Source organism: Podarcis cretensis, assembly GCF_951804945.1.
Source record: "Podarcis cretensis genome assembly, chromosome: 7".
NCBI lineage: Eukaryota > Metazoa > Chordata > Lepidosauria > Squamata > Lacertidae > Podarcis > Podarcis cretensis.
This window is the reverse complement of record NC_137176.1, coordinates 80,938,212-80,944,950: the sequence shown is the minus strand read 5'-3', so window position 1 is coordinate 80,944,950 and position 6,739 is coordinate 80,938,212. Positions and strand designations below refer to the sequence as shown.

At 47.0% G+C, this 6,739-nt stretch overlaps 1 long non-coding RNA gene across 1 annotated transcript; it reads right to left on the bottom strand.

The window, feature by feature from the left end:
• Positions 1 to 241: 241 nt before the first annotated feature.
• Positions 242 to 3,527, bottom strand: LOC307220589. The gene is made up of 2 exons (XR_013840959.1): positions 1,984 to 3,527; positions 242 to 1,641 (listed from the first exon to the last, which is right to left on the bottom strand). It is a non-coding gene; the product is annotated as an uncharacterized lncRNA (long non-coding RNA).
• Between the last annotated feature and the right edge of the window lie 3,212 nt (positions 3,528 to 6,739).

Below are 6,739 nucleotides of genomic sequence, written 5' to 3'. Positions count from 1 at the left end.
AAAAAAAAGAAAAAAAGAATTATCCTCCAAATCGGTTATTATTTTTGTCATTGGTGATCTAAAAGTATTTTCTAGGTCATAAATCTACTGTAAAAGAAACTATAGATGTCAAACATTGTGAATCTATGTATCTACAAGGTACTAAACTGTAACTTTACTGTGAAAATTATTTCCCCCTGTGTGTCCGAAATACTGGAGATGGTTTTGGGGGACGACCTTTTTCTCATCAGCTTTTATTCCCCCCCCCCCAAAAAAACCCCCATGATGTGCTTTATTTGTAAAAGCAAATACTTATTCATTGTTGGACAGCTGCTCAGGTTTAAACAAAACTCATTTGTTAACTGACATGTTGCAATGATCATGCTTTTATCTTGACAAATGCTTAATGCGCATGGAGTTGGTTGGATGGAAAGATCAGAAGAGGCTGCAAAAACGCCCCCACAACACCCTGTAGAGCAGAAAACTATAGGAAGAAGCTGTAGTAACCACCTCCCCTTAACATTCTGTGCAGGAGGTCACTACAAGTCACTCTTCTGTTTAGCACCTTGTGAGTAATATACATAAGGGGAGGCTCGGGAAAAACCTTGCTTACAAATGAGAGTAGGTCCACATGACTTGAGACCTGCCAAGTTGAACACAAACCATTAGGTCCTCAGTAAACTTTCTTTTTCGCAGCAAAATTAGGTGTGTCAAGCCCCATGGCAGGCCACAATACATGTCTAGGGTAGGGGCAGGAATTTGGCGACTGACAAATCATACAGGCCTGAACTAGCCCCATGTCACACCTTAGCTCCTTGTTTTCTAAACCCTCAACCAGAATGACATGACCAGGAGTGATGGCAGATGTTTGCAAGCTAGCAGGGCCGCCTGCGGGTTTATGAACACTGCTTCAGCCTTCGGAGCTCCATGCTGGGGGCTGTACTGCAGATGGGGCTATAATCTGCTCCCTTAATTGAAAACATGCTTATCTTCCTCCTTGTAGGATCTGTTTCCACTTCAATAAGAAGGCTGCTGGTGTCCCAAGAGCTCAAAGCACAAGGCAAACCTCTCTCGGGTGAGGCACCGGCAGGTGCTGGGACAGTGATGGCCAAACTTGGCCCTCCAGCTGTTTTGGGACTACAGTTCCCATCATCCCTGACCACAGCTACAGATGATGGGAGTTGTAGTCCAACAACAGCTGGAGGACCAGGTTTGGCCATCACTGTGCTGGGAGAATGGGAGGTCCTCCCAGCCATGGTGTAGACACAGATTGGGTCAAATGTCCACTGCTTCCCTGCCTGTCCACACATTGAGTTGGTGATGCTGAAGAATAGCCTGCTAGGCCTGCGCTTCGGTGTGTGTTCTTTGGCCTTGAGCTTTCCACTCCTTGGTTTGACCGGTCTGTCCCCAAACTGGGAACGAGTCGAGTCTGCACTTACACTTGTGTAATTGCTGTGACTTCCCACCAAGAACCATGGAGGTTCCATCACCAATGATGGTTCTCCAGTTTCTGTAAGTGGTGGGGGTGGGGTGACTATTAAATGTGCCCAAGATACAGCTATGCCTTCTGTTTCACTACATGGCATTCAGTGCTAGTCCTACACAGAGTAGATCCATTTAAGCTAAAAGACATGGCTAATTTCATTAATTTCAATGGGTCCACTCTTAAAGGTAAAGGTACCCCTGCCCGTACGGGCCAGTCTTGACAGACTCTGGGGTTGTGCGCCCATCTCACTTAAGAGGCCAGGGGCCAGCGCTGTCCGGAGACACTTCCGGGTCACGTGGCCAGCGTGACATCGCTGCTCTGGCGAGCCAGAGCCGCACACGGAAACGCTGTTTACCTTCCCGCTGGTAAGCGGTCCCTATTTATCTACTTGCACCCGGAGGTGCTTTCGAACTGCTAGGTTGGCAGGCGCTGGGACCGAGCAGCGGGAGCGCACCCCGCCGCAGGGATTTGAACCGCCGACCTTTCGATCGGCAAGTCCTAGGCGCTGAGGCTTTAACCCACAGCGCCACCTTAATTTTAGCACTAAGCAGAGCGATGGAATCATCTCCCCTCTCTTCCCCCCATGTTCTGCTTTTGGGTTTCTCTGGACATTGTTGGGTAGATTTGAGGGGGAATCCCCATTGCGTTCCTGGAGTCTCCCAGTAGCAAAACACGTTAGGGAGGGACACATTCACACCAAACATTTAAAGAACTATGATACAACTTTAAACTGTTATGTCTCTTCCCCCTTCCAAAAAATTATGGGAGCTGTAGTTTGTTAAGGGTGCTGAGAGTTGTTAAAGGTAAAGGGACCCCTGACCATTAGGTCCAGTCGTGACCAACTTGGGTTGCGGCGCTCATCTCGCATTATTGGCCGAGGGAGCTTCCGGGTCATGTGGCCAGCATGACTAAGCCACTTCTGGTGAACCAGAGCAGCGCACAGAAATGCCGTTTGCCTTCCTGCCAGAGCGGTACCTATTTATCTACTTGCACTTTGACGTGCTTTTGAACTGCTAGGTTGGCAGGAGCAGGGACCGAGCAACTGGAGCTCACCCCGTCACGGGGATTTGAACCGCCAACCTTCTGATCAGCAAGTCCTAGGTTCTGTGGTTTAACCCACAGCGCCACCCGCGTCCCTTTGAGAGTTGTTAGGAGGCCCCTATTCATCTCCCAGAGCTACAATTCCTGGAGAGTCCTGTGAAGAGTGAATTATTAAACCACTTTGGGAATTATGAAGGGAATAAGGGTCTCCTAGCAACTCTCAGCCCCCTTAAACTACAGCTCCCAGAATTCTGTGGAGGGGGCAGCCACGACTGTTCAATATGGTATCATAGCGCTTCAAATGTAAGGTCTGATTGTGGGCTTAGTGTTGCGTTGAATTCCACTGCTTAACTTTGAGTTGTCCCCCCCAGCAATGCCTATGGGATTCCTCTGGATTAAGTGGCTTGAATGTTTGAGCCTTAACTTCCTATTTGTCAAGGTGACACTTTAGCCCACTCTGCCTTCCCTGAATCATTTGGCTTTGGCTGGCGTTAATGGGATGACTCACGAGTGCTTTGAGGATATACATTTGCATGTAGCCTGGGCACAACTAGGCTTTGGTTTCCAATGCCTTACTAAAAAGGTCACTTCTTTAAAAAACTATAAAAGAAAACTTTAGCCTGTAGCTTAAAACACATTTGCCTGTCTGGACTTGCAGGAAGTGGTGATTCGTAGGACATTGGAAGGCAAAGAGGCCTTTAAAGAACCCTTGTTTTTGAAACAAGTCACACTTTCCATTTGATTCAAAGATTGTGCCTCTCTGACACATCACCAGGAAAAGCCTGGTTTTTTTCTGGGCAGATGGGATGATAGGAAAATCAGCTCACCAGGCAACTAAGAGGATCATATCCATGTTGTGGTGTCTCCTGTCTGCATATTTGGATGATCAATATTATCCCTATTTTTCAAGAGAGACGATCAGGGCAAGATGTTTTAGTGCTCAAACTACCTTGCATGTGCAAAGAGGCCCGTACAGGTGTAGGAAATTGAACACAAGAAACTGCCTTAATATGCAGGCAAGTCTCACTCAGTACAAGTCTCACATCAGCTCCCGCCAGTGGTCAGTAATGATGGCAGCTGGAGTCTAGCAAACATCTGAAGGTTCACGTTGACTGGCAGAAGCTCTGCAGGGATTTGGGCAGGAGACTTTCGTAGCCCTACCTGGTTGAAGCTGGAACCTTCTCTGTCCAAAGCAAGTGGCCCTCTATTCCAGACATCTTCATGGAGGAACGGGGATGGTGGCTGCATTGCAACAGTAGGCTCCACCCTGATGTGGCTGCATTCGTTGTACTGTCTGAGAAGGTCCCTGCAGACATGCAACTGTTTCCATGGAGAGCTTTGTTTTTTCCAGGAATGCATGTGTGTAATTAATACATATGAGTGTTGGAGGGGAGGAGCCTGCTGCTGCTGCATCCGCTTCTCATGTGTGTTTTGTTTTGAGTGAATTGCCATGACTGAAAAGGGATGGTCTGTACGCCATTCCTGGCTGGCTGAGTAAAATCAACAGCGCTATGTATTCAATGAAAGTAGCTTGTGTTGCAAAAAGGCCTTAAGGCAGAACTTACAGCTATAAGGGTAGCTTGTTTACACAGTACAGCACAAGTCACTGACATCCCTGGGTCTAGTCTGGAGCGAAGGCTGCTCCACGCTAGGTTTCCCCAGCCTGGTGCCCTCTAGGTAATTCTGAGCTACACTTCCCATCAGCCCCAGCCATGATAGCTTAGCATCAGGAATGGGAGTTGTAGTTCAGAACATCTGGAGGTTGTCTGGTTGCGGGGAGCTGTTTTTAACCAGCCGGAGATCACATGGCTGTCTGTGCTATGTCTGGGTGTAGATCAGGGGGTGGCATGCCTTCTACAGAGAAAACCCCCGCTTCCGGAAAGCTAGCCCAGCAGGGACAAGGCTCAACTCAAACTCTTCTCTGTCACATTTTTTAAAAAGAATTATTTAATGGTGACACTTGAACACTAACCCTTGCTACATGCACCCTGAAGGGCTAAACTCCAAGAACAGTTTTACCCCATGATCATCTGTTGATTTAAGACTAGCTCTGTGTAAAATCAATTTTCTGGCCAGACGTTCTAATACTTTGTTAGTTATATTAAATATGCTGGCAACCTGGCCATCAAAATCCTAATTATGGGACCCCAAACACTCTCACGCACTTCGGTGTGTTTTTTCCCCATTCGGGGCTTCTGTGCCTTTTTTTATCTGGTGTGACAGAAGGGGAATATGTAGGCGGAGTTCTTTTATCCCTTGGAATAAAGGTTCAGTGATTTGGTAAGGTTGTATAAGAAAAGATGGCATCGCCTCACCCCTGGGACTGTCGCCTTGTGCCTTTGAACGACATATGACATGAAAAGCTTTGTATGACATAAAAAGCTGCCTACTGAGCCAGTCCATTGGTCCATCTAGCACAGTAATAATAATAATAATAATAATAATAATAATAATTTTATTTATATCCTGCCCTCCCTAGCCGAAGCCAGGCTCAGAGCAGCTAACAACATTAAAATGATACAACATTCTAAACTCATTTCATTATAAAATCAATTCAAATCAGATTAATGGCAACCATTGGTCTAGAGTTCTGTGAGGATTGCCACAGGAGGGGGTCAGGCTGTGCCCTGGCCAAAGGCCTGGTGGAACAGCTCCGTCTTGCAGGCCCTGCGGAAAGATGTCAAGTCCCGCAGGGCCCTAGTCTCTTGTGACAGAGCATTCCACCAGATCGGAGCCACAGCCGAGAAGGCCCTGGCTCTGGTGGAGGCCAGCCTAACCTCCCTGTGGCCCGGGAGCTCCAAGCTGTTTTTGTTTGAAGACTGTAAGGTCCTCCGTGGGACATACCAGGAGAGGCGGTCCTGTAGGTACGAGGGTCCTAGGCAGTATAGGGCTTTAAAGGTTAAAACCAGCACCTTAAACCTGATCCTGTACTCCACCGGGAGCCTGTGCAGCTGGTATAGCACCGGGTGAATGTGATCCCGCAGCAAGGACCCTGTAAGGAGTCTCGCCGCGGCATTCTGCACCCGCTGGAGTTTCTGGGTCAATCTCAAGGGCAGCCCCAGTATTGTCTCCACAGATTGGCAGCTTCTTTTCAGGGTTTCAGACATGTGACATTCCTACCTGGAGATGCCAGAACTTGAACCTGTCAACTTCTGCATGCAGAGCAGAAGCTCTGTCACTGAACTGCAGCCCAGTAGACACTTTTGAGCAGCGGCCTTCTTTGTAATATTTGGAAGGGAGTTCAGATGAACCCCGTCTCGTGATAAAACCACATCAAGAGGACAGAGTGATGCAGGCTAACCTTACTGTTCACTTGCCATATACACCACACATTAAAATCACATTCCCCCCCCAAAGAATCCTGGGAACTGTAGTTTGTGAAGGGTGCTGGGAATTGTAGCTCTGTGGTGGGTGAACTACAATTCGCTTTGTATGTATTGTGTGTACACAGCCTTTGTTGATTAGGTACAGTGGCTGGAATCTGGATAATCAGGGGCACAGTCTGTAAGCAACAGTAAAATTTCTTAACCTGCATCCAGGTTACCTTTCCCCTTCTGATGTGAGGACTAAAATAAACATTTGAACATCTAGGAGGGATGTTAAAAAAAAAACAAAAAACAGGTTACTAAAGGAAACAGTACATAAAATGCTGCTTCATACTGGCACATCACAACCTTGTTTTTTAAAAAAAGCATTCTGTTTTCACCTGAATTCTCCAGATTACAACACAGGCAATGGGTTTCATCGGAGGAGAGGTATGAATTCTGCACTTCATCTGTGAAATGCTAGGAACATCTGAAGCTGCTTTATACTGAGCCAGACCATTGGTCCATAGGACTTAGTATTGTCTACACTGACTGGCAGCATATCTGTGGGATTTCAGGCAGGGTTCTCTTGGCAAGCCTTAACTGGAGTTGCTATGAATCAGACCTGGGAACTCCTGTCTGGAAAGTGAATACGCTACCAACCGCCCCCCCCCCCCCAATATTAGCACATTTACAGCTAGAGTTTCCCCAAGGGCAGTAGAGGGTTGTTTTGTCAGTTGCTTCAACACCTGTGCTCTTCAGTGATTAGCCATTCACAGTTCCTGATAGCAAGAGTATAGGAACAAATGTTTCGGAAAGCAAAATATGAAGATCTTTTTAATAAAAGGCAGTACTATACAGAATCGAGCACATTCACAGGTAGAGCAGATTAGACTATATATACTATATATAGCCAGCTGTCCTTTCC